The following is a 13067-nucleotide window of genomic DNA, read 5'->3' on the forward strand; positions in this document are numbered from 1 at the left end:
GAGTTCACAACTTGCTGCCCGAGTCCCTGAGTTAACCCTTACTACCCCACAGTCCCTGTGTTAACTCCTTGCTTCCCCTGAGTCCCTAAGTTTAAACCCTTGCTGACCTGTTGTATCCCTGGTTAACCCCTGAAACATTTAACCCTTCCCATTGTTAATCCTTTACCTGATTAACCCATAGCATACAGGGACAGTTTTATTAGGAGGGAGTGGGACAGAGATAGTGAGCGTGTATGTTTAGGTAAGTGGGTGGCGGAATAGATTAGGATTGTGATACCGTGTTTATACTATACTGTTATTAGTTACTGTGTTTGGTGTATTTTATATATGAGAGTGATTACTGTATGTTAATAAATATTATCTTTATTTACTATACGGTCTCATTCCCTTGAGTAGCAGCAAAAGCAATTAGATCGAAGTTAGTATAAGAAAAGGTAGGGGAACTAGGCATAACCCTAGTGACCCTGATTGTAAAGGAGGTAGTAATAGTGGGTGACACTAGCCGGTGAACCCCGCTATTACCTCACCCCCTTTTACAAGATGTCAGAGGATATACCCCTGAATCAAGAAAGAGATGAGGACCTTTCTTTGTTAGCCAAAGCAGAGGGACACTGAAAAGAACAGCCACCACTTTGGAGGACTAGGTGCGATCATGGATTGCTAGGTCTCTTATTGATTTCAATGGGCGCCATGTAGAGATGCTCTCCTTTGCCGTTTCAGCAGCCAGGGGAGTTACTGTAAAAAAAAAAAAAAAAAAAAGGGACTTGTTTTGAAGGAATAACTCCTTTCAGAACAACTTAGAACTATACTAGATGTGACACATTTATTTTGCATATCTTAACCCCTTCAGGATGCAGCCTGTTTTGGCCTTGTGGACACAGTCTATTTTTTCAAATCTGACATGTGTTACTTTATATGGTAATAACTTTGGAATGCTTTTACCTATCCAAGCGATTCTGAGACTGTTTTCTCATGACATATTGTACTGTATGTTAGTGAAAAAGTTTGTTCGATAAATTCAATATTTATTTGTGAAAAACACCAAAATGTAGAAAAAATTAGCATTTTTCTAAATTTAAATGTATCTGCTTGTAAAACAGATAGTAATACCACACAAAATACTAGTTTATATTCCCATATGTCTACTTTATGTTTGCATCATTTTTTTAACATCCTTTTATTTTTCTAGGACGTTACAAGGCTTAAAACTTTAGCAGCAATTTCTCTCATTTTCGAAAAAAAATTTAAAAGTCTATTTTTTTCATGGACCAATTCAGTTCAGAAGTGGCTTTGAGGGCCTTATATATTAGAAAGTCCCCATACATCACCCCATTTTAAAAACGGAACCCCTAAAAGTATTCAAAAGAGCATTCAGAAAGTTTCTTAATCCTTTAGGCGTTTCACACGAAATAAAGAATTTTACAAATTTCATTTTTTTTACAGAAGGTTTTACTAGAGAAACGCAACTCAATATTTATTTTCCAGTTTCTTCAGTTTTTAGAAATATCCCACATTTGGCCCTAGTGTGGTAATAGACTGAAGCACAGGCCTCAAAATCAAAGAAGCATCTAAAGGAATTTGGGGCCTCCTTTTTTTTTAGAATATATCTTAGGCACCATGTCGAGTTTGAAGAGGTCTTGTGGTGCCAAAACAGTGGAAACCCCCAAAAGTTACCCCATTTTGGAAACCACACCCCTCAAGGAATGTATCTAGGTGTAACGTTAGCACAATTCACACGAGCATGTTCGGTCCGTAAAGGACAGAACGTATTTCGGCCGCAAGTCCCGGACCGAACACACTGCAGGGAGCCGGGCTCCTAGCATCATAGTTATGTATGATGGTAGGAGTCCCTGCCTCGCTGCGGGACAACTGTCCCGTACTGTAATCATGTTTTCAGTACGGGACAGTAGTTCCACGGAGAGGCAGGGACTCCTTGCGTCGTATATAACTATGATGCTAGGAGCCCGGCTCCCTGCAGTGTGTTCAGTCCGGGACTTGCGGCCGAAATACGTTCTGTCCTTTACAGACCGAACATGCTCGTGTGAATCCTGCCTAACTCTGTGAAAATGAAATGCGACTTTTTTTCTAGAAAAAATATACATTTTTAATTTCTACGTCTTTCACCGTGCGGTAAAAACAACATCTTTATTGTGCGGCTCGATACGATTATGGTGATACCTAATTTCTATAGTTTTTTTAATATTTTACTACTTTTACAAAGAAAAAACTATTTGTAAAAAATTTTTTTGTTTCACCACAGTCTGAATTTTTTTATTTTTTGTTTGATTGTGCGGTGTGAGGGCTTATTTTTGTCAGGACAAGCTGCTGATTTTATTGGTACCATTGTTTGGGACATGCAACTTTTTGATCACATTTTATTACATTTTCTTTAGAGCTAAGGTGACCAAAAAACAGCGATTTTGTAGTTTTAAGTTCTTTATTTTTTACGACGTTAACCACGCGCTATAAGGGGGGATTCACACGAGCGTGTATTCGGTCCGTGCGGGCCGCGTGGTTTTCACGCGGCACGCATGGACCAATACAAGTCTATGGGGCAGTACAGACAGTCCGTGCTTTTTGCGCAGCGTTTGTCTGCTGCGCAAAAAGCGCGACAGGTTCAATAACTCTGCGTATTTCGCGCATCACGCACCCATTGAAGTCAATGGGTGCGTGAAAATCACGCGCACCACACGGAAGCACTTCCGTGGGACGAGCGTGATTCGCGCAACAGCAGTGAAAAGGATGAATGAAAACCGAAAAGCACCACGTGCTTTTCTGTTTCCGAACATCCAAACGGAGTGTCTTTGCGATGAGCGAAGCCGGACAAGCGTACCGAACTTCACCGGGTTCGGCCAAACTCGTTTTGGCCGATCCCGGCAAAAAAATTATCGGTACGCGACGTCAGGAGATAGTCACTGTCCATGGTGCTGAAAGAGTTAAACTGTTTCAGCACCATGGACAGTGACTTGCGATCCCAAAATACATGAACCTGTAAAAAAAAAACGAAGTTCTAACTTACCGATTACTCCTGTCTCCTTCCTGCAGTCCGACCTCCCGGGATGACACTTCAGTTCAAGTGACAGCTCCAGCCAATCACAGGCCAAGCACAGGCTGCAGCCAATCACAGGCTGCAGCGGTCACTTGGACTGCTGCGTCATCCAGGGAGGTGGGGCCCGATGTCAAGAGAGGCGCGTCACCAAGGACGCGTCACCAAGGACGCGTCACCAAGGCAACGGCCGGGAAGTTCTCGGTAAGTAGGAACTTTATCTTTTTTTTTTACAGGTTTTTCGCTGTTGTGTTCGGCATTCACTGTCGAGGGTGCTGAAAGATTTAGCTCTTTCAGCACCTTGGACAGTGACGGGCGTTGACAAGCCTCATCTCTATGATGCCGGCTGCGCGAAAATCACGCAGCCGCGCATCAGACACGCATGACACACGCAGCTGTCAAATGGTTTTTGCGCTCGCAAAACGCTGCGTTGTTTGCGCGCGCAAAAACGCAACGTTCGTGTGAATCTCCCCTAAATGACATTTTGCTTTGTTCTACCATATGTATATAGGTTTTTTTTATGTTTTGCAGTGTTTGCACAATAAAATCATTTCATTGATACATTTTTTATTTTTCAGTCAAAAAAGCTGTGTAAGGGCTTGTTTTTTTGCGGGACGGGTTGTAGTTTTTATTGGTATTATTTTGGGGTACATGCGACTTTGTTCACTTTTTATCTTATATTTTGGGAGGGGTGGTGACCAAAAAAATAGCGATTCTGGCATTGTTTTTTATAAAAAATTTTGGCGGTGTTCACCGTGTGAGAAAAATAACTTTACAGTTTTATAGTTTTGGTTGTTACGAACGCGGCGATACCAAATATGTGTACTTTTTTTTAACGGTTTCATTTTTTTTCCTATAATAGTCTTGTTATAGGAAAAAGAGCAGTTTTTGTTTTTTTTAACTTATAACTTTTATTTTTACACTTTTATAAAACATTTTTATTAACTTTTTTTTTGTCCCACTAGGGGACTTGAACACCAGCAGCACTGATCGCTGCTTTAAACTTTACACTACCTACGTAGTGTACTGTATTACAACTGTCATTGTGATACTGACAGTCATTCTGACAGGAAGCCTATCATGATCAGACAGAGGCTGATCCTCATATGTTTCCATACATAGCAGACCCGGAGGCCATTGTCTGGCCTCTGGTTACCATGAGAACCATCAACAACCCCCTCAATCACTCAAAATCAATGCCAAAAACCTAAACTTGTCCTTAATAAATGGGGAGCCCGGCAGGTGTGCCAGAATTCTGGCACTTTTTGGATTGTAAATCTGCCCCATTGTGGTTTATGCATATTTTTTCACACCTTTTTGTAAAAAGGTATGCAAACTTTTTGCATGCATTAGCATACATTTTTCCTTATGAACAAGTCTAGAAATATTTCCTTGAACTGTCTTAAATGGTGCCGTTCTGGACTTTACCTCACACATTCCAATTACACTACGTGTGAATGTGGCCTTATAGAAATTAGTAAAGTGTTGCGGAATATAAATGTTCTTGTCCTGTTCAAACTCTCAGGCTGGGTTCACACGAGCATGTTACGTCCGTAATGAACGGAACGTATTTCGGCTGCAAGTCCCGGACCGAACACACTGCAGGGAGCCGGGCTCCTAGCATCATAGTTATGTACGACGCTAGGAGTCCCTGCCTCTCCGTGGAACTATTGTCCTGTACTGAAAACATGATTACAGTACGGGACAATTGTCCTGCAGCGAGGCAGGGACTCCTAGCATCGTACATAACTATGATGCTAGGAGCCCGGCTCCCTGCAGTGTGTTCGGTCCGGGACTTGCGGCCAAAATAAATTCCGTCCATTACGGATCTAACATGCTCGTGTGAACCCAGCCTCATTCTCAAGTGACATAAGCTGTTTCAGTTTTAGAACTTAAAATCCTGCGACAATTGAGATGTAATGTGCCTTGTGAGGTTATGTGATGTCTATGATGTCATGTGTCCTATAATGTCACTGTGACTGCCACGGCTATTTTATATTTGTTATCAAGTTTTGTATGTATGTTTATATGTATCTGTGTTTGTATGCATCTATTTGTGTTATGCATATATTTGTGTTTGTATGTATCTATTTATGTTATGCATATATATTTATCTATATATATTTTGTATGTGTGTATTTGTATTACAGTTACATACATAGTTACATAGTTACTTAGTTACATAGTTAGTACGGTTGAAAAAAGACACATGTCCATCAAGTTCAACCAAGGGATGGGAAAAAGGGAAGGGATGAAACAGGTTTTCACTATATTTCTTGTATGGGCCATTATGTGTTGTTGGACCACAATCTGCCTCTTTATTGTCTTTACCATTGCAGGGGTGTAAGTCCCCTTTCATACTTAGCTATAGGACCCCATGATTACTTGCTATGCCCCTGTACCTATATAAACAATGGCACTCAGCAGACTAATCTTGAACAGGAACCTTTTACCTACTGAACCATTGTGCAATTTTCTGGTTATTTTCCTCCATATCTTGTTGTGGCTGTGTTGTACTTGGATTCACAGCAGTCTGAAGTTCACGGTGCTGTACAGTCTAATGTTCTGCAATACTTGGTTTGCTTTAAAATGCTTTCAATTACATTGCTGGTTTGTTCATATAGGTTCAATGTCATAGATGAGTAGGAGCCAATAAAGGTCTTCTAACTACAAAAGTACCCCCTGGTATACAGGAACTGTGGAGTTGGAGACAATAAAATACTTAAAAGTAATATTAAGATGGAAAATGGAAAAGATGTATAAAGTTTTATCTTCACTGGAAAGGTAAAAAGCAATAATGTGTTCCCTAAAGTCTCTTTAAGTTCCATGATTTGGTTCTCAAACTAACCTCTGGCTCTAGGTTGAATAAATTATTTTTGAACAATATAGTAAAAATATTACTCAAAATAAACAATAATAAAATAATATATATGGTACAATATACAAATTATCTAAGATAAAATTGCCATATAAGACTATGTTTACACATGGCAGATTTGTTGCAGAAATGTCTTAGACTGTCCCATACATCTAAGGGGAGTTTGTAAAAAAAACAAAAAAAAACAACATGCACATGCTGCGAAAACAACCCTATTAAGATGTATGGGACAGATTTTCAGTTGCAGAAATTTTTAGAACAAACTTGTTGTGCATTTTTCATATATGTTAAACACCCTACAACCCCATTAAAGAGCACCCGTGCGCTCTCCTGACATTTCTATTTTAGTAAATAATTATATTCCTCATGAAATAACGATTCTGAAGCACCTTTTCTTAGAAAGCTTCATTGTGTCATTGATCTGTTATTCCTCTTAGAAATTGACAACTGGGTGTTAACAGTTGGGGGGGTGTCACATCAATGCTGGCAGAGTTAGATTGTGTAGGGACGCTCCCCTTTAATAAGGGAATAGTAACTCCCAATTGTCAATACATTCATAAATTTCTAGAAGGAATAACAGGGGAACGGCACAATACAGAATTCTAAGAGACCATGTTCCAGAATTGTTATTTAATGAGAAACTCAAGTATTTACTAAAATAGACTTGTCAGGAGAGGTGACAGGTTCTCTTTAATGGGGTTGTAGGAAGTATAACATAAATGAAAAATGTTGTACTATGATATACCATAATAACCGAAAGAGAACCTTTGCATCTGAAGTAGAAAAAAATAACTCTTTACGGGTGATTACTGCAGTGGCACGAAGTACCCTATACTACTTTCAGAAATCTTAGGAACTATAGACAACCCAATAACTAACACACTAAGGCTATGTTCACACGGAGTATTTTGCCGAGTTTTCTGACGCGGAAACCGCGTCGCAAAACTCGGCAAAAACGGCCCGAAAACGCCTCCCATTGATTTCAATGGGAGGCGTCGGCGTCTTTTTCCCGCGAGCAGTAAAACTGCCTCGCGGGAAAAAGAAGCGACATGCCCTATCTTCGGGCGTTTACGCCTCTGACCTCCCATTGACTTCAATGGGAGGCAGAGAAAGCGTATTTCACGGTGTTTTATGCCCGCGGCGCTCAAAGTCCGCGGGCGAAAATCGGCGTGCAGGGAGAGGAAAATCTGCCTCAAAGTTCCAAACGGAATTTTGAGGCAGATATTCCTCCTGCAAAATACTCAGTGTGAACATAGCCTAATATCGGCCCAGGCTAAGCGTTTCCCAGTCAGAATCTACTATTTCTTGGGCCCATGACCTCCTCCCTCTGTTCCTGGTTCTTCCCAAATATGTTTAAGGGCTTTAGGCTCAGTTGTTAAGTTACTGGAACTCAGTCCTCTGTACTGTACATCTACAAAATTATGTCTCTGTTTAGTTTGTTACTTCTTTGTTACTATTGGAATAAGACTCCAACACATTATTGTTCAGGCTCTAATGTTATATTATTGTGAAAACTAAATTAAATATTTATTTAAAAAAAGGGTTATTCCCTTCTTACGGCTCATTCAGTCGAGCGTATATGTAGTCCGTGTGACGGCTGCTAAAACAACGGTCGTCACACGGACTCATGTACTTCATTGGAGCCGGCCACACGACCGTTGTTTCAATGGAGTGTGTGAAGGGTCCGTGAAAAAATAGGACATGTCTTATTTTCCTGCATGTCACGCATTCCTCCATAGACTCTAGTCTATGGGGCATCCGTGAAAACACGTCCCGCACGGGTGAACCTCAGACGTGAAAAACTGCAGTTTTTCCACGTCCGAGGTTAGCTACGCTCGTCTGATTGTAGCCTTAGTAAAAGGACCTGTAACTTTGTCCAGGACGTTGAATGTTTGACCAACCACTCACCTTGTCAGAAACAATTACCTGTTCCGAGCTACAGCACCTCATCTCAGTGTCTGCTATGAGCTCATAAGACCACCGGGGATTATTTCCAGATGATGCCCGCACAGATTTAGCACAATGGATTCCAGGAATGTCTCCCATGTGCCAAAGTACACTGAAACTACTCTGCAGAAGTAGTTTCAAGAGAGGTCTACATGTCTTTCTTGAAATACATAATATTACTGAGTATCTGTATTACATTGCTGGAGATGGCTCATTGATCCAGTGACTTTCTAATTGCTATCAGGATGGATTCCCCCCCACTCCCCCTAATATAAGGTAATTGGCAACTGCCTTTATAAAGAATTTTAGCCTTCCTCTGGATCAACAACGTAGGATTATAGGCTGAACATGTTGAACTTGTCTCTTTTTTTCAACCTTACCATGCGACTATGTTATGGATGTGACATGGTTTTGTTAAAGCTAATGTGAGTATTTCTGATAACTATATTTTGTCATTGTTATTTAAGTAATTTTTATATTTTATTCTGCAAACCAATACTTGAAAATTTCCGTTTGTATCAAACACAGACTGCAGGTCACATGCGTTAGATTTGTCAATCAGTGCTACAATGGAAGGTAAATTATTAATGTGGAATGATTGTAATATTCACATCTTTGTGGTGCTAGGAAATATAGGTTTCCAATGTTAAATGTAAACAGATATCTTTGTTACAGGAATTTCTACAATAGTCCGCTGTTACAAATGTATCAAGGAAAGAAAGGAATGAGCTAATGCAAATACATAAATAAATAGTTTTCAAAATGGCATCTATATAATGCGCTTTCTAAAACAGTAAATAAAGTAACAGTAGATTATTATCAGGAGGAATTGTAGGGATGTACTATAATCTGGCAATTTATAACCTGAATACATTGAGGTTCGGGTATGAAAATTAATACAAAGAGAGAAACATTTGTATTGCCAACAGTAACCAGTCAGATATTTGATATCATTTTCTAAGGCTCATTATCTGTATATTCGTAATTGTGGTTGGAAGACGGCTGCAGGTATTTCCTAGATATCTGTGTATATGATCAGGCACCCATACAGCCATGACACTACAGTGCCAAGATCTTGCAAGTGATATTAATTTTAGGTCATGTAAGTATTTGTGCTGCAAAATATTGTTTATATTGAAAGCAAACAAAATGTTGAATTCACTGGCGTAGCTATAGGGGTCGCAGCGGTCGCAATTGCGACCGGGCCCCAAAGCCAGGGGGGCCCACGGCCCCCCGCACCACATCAATAAAAAGTTACTATAGTAACTCGTGCCGCGGGCCCCTGTTACTATTGTGACAGACTGTACTTACCTTCCTGGTTCCGGATCGCAGCGGAGGTCCTGACGTCAAGCGCTGTGCGCAGCGCATGACGTCACAGCGCTATGCGCCGCGCACAGCATCGAGACGACAGAACTACCGCCGCGGCTGAAGAGGAAGGTAAGATTAGCCCTGACTGGCGGGGTCCGACTCCTGGGACCCGCTAATCAGCTGTTTTGATGGGGCCGCAGCACTCGTACGAGAGCTGCTCCCCTTCATTCCGGTCACTTCATTCTGGTCACACTGTGAATCGGTGTCGGCGATTCACAGTGTGAGTGAGTAGTGAAATGAAGGGGAAGCAGCTCTCGTACGAGTGCTGCGGCCCCTTCAAAACAACTGATTGGCGGGTCCCGGTTGACGGACCCCGGACACATCAGCTATTGATGGCCTATCCTTTGGATAGGCCATCAATGTTTAGGGACTGCACAACCCCTACTCCTAAGCCTACGACGTAGCAGGCTTAGAGGGCCTATGAGAGGATCACAGATTGTGTGATCCTGTCTGCTGGGCCCTGTATCTTAGCCAATCACATGGTAGGTTTAGATACATGGCCCATGCGTAATCCTGTCTGATGGGCCCTGTATATAAGCCTACCACACTGTAGGTTTAGATACAGGGCACCAGCACACAGTAATCTTATACTGTATAAGATTACTGTCTGCTGGACCCTGTATCTAAGCCTACCTTGTGGTAGGCTTAGATACAGGGTCCCACAGACAGTATCACACATGGGCCCTGTATCTAAGCCTAACACATGTGTTACTAATCGTTTTTTTTGTGTGTTTTCTTACAGGTTCGGTCGTTGGACTACGGCGGATTCCAGGACTACTTCGTACTTGACGGCCTTTTTTTTATTATCAATAAAATGGTTAATGAGGGTTGTCTGTTTTTTTTTTATTTCAATAAAATATTTTTTCTATGTCTTTGTTTTTTTTTAAACTATATTACTACCGCCTTAGTAATGGCCGCCGGCTGATTGACAGCGTCCATTGCTAAGGCGGGGCTTAGTGTTAGCTGCTAGCACTAACCCCCTTTATTACCCCGGTATCCACCGCCACCAGGGATGCTGGGAAGAGCCGGGTACCATCCAGTACCTGACCATCTGTAGTGATGGTCGGCCACTGGGGCGGCCGCAGGCTGGCAGTATCAGGAGGGAAAGGCCAGATACAGTGGCCCTTCCCACCCTGGTAATGCTAGGCTGCTGCTGCTTTATTGTATCTGGCTGGTTATGAAAAATGGGGGGGGACCCCACGTCATTTAAAGAGGCTCTGTCACCAGATTTTGCAACCCCTATCTGCTATTGCAGCAGATAGGCGCTGCAATGTAGATTACAGTAACGTTTTTATTTTTAAAAAACGAGCATTTTTGGCCAAGTTATGACCATTTTTGTAGTTATGCAAATGAGGCTTGCAAAAGTCCAAGTGGGTGTGTTTAAAAGTAAAAGTCCAAGTGGGCGTGTATTATGTGCGTACATCGGTGCGTTTTTAATACTTTTACTAGCTGGGCGCTCTGAAGAGAAGTAACATCCTCTTCTCTTCAGAACGCCCAGCTTCTGACAGTGCAGACCTGTGACGTCACTCACAGGTCCTGCATCGTGACGGCCACATCGGCACCAGAGGCTACAGTTGATTCTGCAGCAGCATCAGCGTTTGCAGGTAAGATCGACTTACCTGCAAACGCTGATGCTGCTGCAGAATCAACTGTAGCCTCTGGTGCCGATGTGGCCGTCACGATGCAGGACCTGTGAGTGACGTCACAGGTCTGCACTGTCAGAAGCTGGGCGTTCTGAAGAGAAGAGGATGTTACTTCTCTTCAGAGCGCCCAGCTAGTAAAAGTATTAAAAACGCCCCGATGTACGCACATAATACACGCCCACTTGGACTTTTACTTTTAAACACACCCACTTGGACTTTTGCAAGCCTCATTTGCATAACTACAAAAATGGTCATAACTTGGCCAAAAATGCTCGTTTTTTAAAAATAAAAACGTTACTGTAATCTACATTGCAGCGCCTATCTGCTGCAATAGCAGATAGGGGTTGCAAAATCTGGTGACAGAGCCTCTTTAAAAAAAATAAAAATAAAAAATAATTGGAAAGAACGATGTCGGGTCCCCCCCCAATTTTCATAACCGGCCAGATACAACACCGCAGCAGCAGGCAGCATTACCAGGGTGGTAGGGGCCACTGTTTTTGGCCTTCCCCAGCCTAATACTACCAGCCTGCGGCCGCCCCGGTGCCTGCCTGTCACTACAAATAGACGGGTACTGGTTCGTACCCAGCTCTTCCCAGTACCCCTGGTGGCGGTGGGTACCGGGGTAATAATGGGGGTTAGTGTTAGCCTCTGCACCTGCTAACATTAAGCCCCGCCTTAGTAATGGAGGTTGTCAATCAGCCAGCGGACATTACTAAGGCGGTGATAATAAAGTTTAAAAAGATACAAGCACATAGAAAAAATATTTTATTGAAATAAAAAAACACAACCCTCATTAACCATTTTATTGAGAATAAAAAAACGCCGTCATTGAAGTCCTCGTATCCTAAGTCCAACAACCGAACCTGTAAAAAAACACAAAAACACAAAAATAATCAGTAACACATAAAGAAGCAAAATTATTATTCTTACCTTTCCTGGGTCCAGCGCTGGAGCTGCAATGTCAGCGAGCTGAGTCCTGTATCTAATCCGATCATGTGTGATACTGTCTGCTGAGCCCTGTATCTAATCCTATCATGTGTGATACTGTCTGCTGGGCCCTATATCTAATCCTATCATGTGTGATACTGTCTGCTGAGCCTCTGTATCTAATCCTATCATGTGTGATACTGTCTGCTGAGCCACTGTATCTAATCCTATCATGTGTGATACTGTCTGCTGAGCCACTGTATCTAATCCTATCATGTGTGATACTGTCTGCTGGGCCCTATCTCTAATCCTATCATGTGTGATACTGTCTGCTCAGCCACTGTATCTAATCCTATCATGTGTGATACTGTCTGCTCAGCCACTGTATCTAATCCTATCATGTGTGATACTGTCTGCTGAGCCAATGTATCTAATCCTATCCATAGTTTATAGGGTCGTAGTGCTATAGATATACTCTGCTGTCTCCTATACACACATTTTTTTGGGGGCGGACACATATGTATTGGGGCTATTTCCCCTGACATTTTAAGCCCTGACGGTATGTTCACACGGCATCGTCCATTACGGCTGAAATTACGGTGCTGTTTTCAGGAGAAAACAGCACCGTAATTTCAGCCGTAATGGCATGTGCAGGCGTCTTTCGCTGCGTCCATTACGGACGTAATTGGAGCTGTTTTTCCATGGAGTCCATTTACGTCTGAAGAAGTTACAGGCACTTCTTTGACGCGGGCGTCATTTTTACGGGCCGCCTTTTGACAGCGGCGCGTAAAATAAATGACCGTCGGCACAGAACATCGTAAGACCCATTCAAATGAATGGGCAGATGTTTGCCAACGCTTTTGAGACGCATTTTCGGACGTAATTCAATGCTAAAACGCCCGAATTACGTCCGTAAATAGGGTGTGTGAACCCAGCCTTAGTGACGCCCCGGCTGCTAGTGCTGCATTGTTGGGTCACTTAGGAGACCCAGCGATGCAGCTGAAAGCTGCGGACCGTCGGCCATGAGAAGTTTGCGGGGGGGCCCAATAAGAACTTTTGCATCGGGGCCCATGAGCCTTTAGCTACGCCCCTGGTTGAATTACAATATGTAATATGGTTTCAATATTATTCTATATTATGCATTTTTTTGTTATATAAATAAGTAATTTATGGATATTTTTTACATTCAGCTATCCAACCATGTGCTGTATAATATATCTGACTATTAGAAAGTGGATAGCTGTTCATACATATTTAA

The sequence above is a fragment of the Rhinoderma darwinii genome, chromosome 1 (genome assembly GCF_050947455.1).
Source record: "Rhinoderma darwinii isolate aRhiDar2 chromosome 1, aRhiDar2.hap1, whole genome shotgun sequence".
In the NCBI taxonomy this organism is placed as follows: Eukaryota; Metazoa; Chordata; class Amphibia; order Anura; family Rhinodermatidae; genus Rhinoderma; species Rhinoderma darwinii.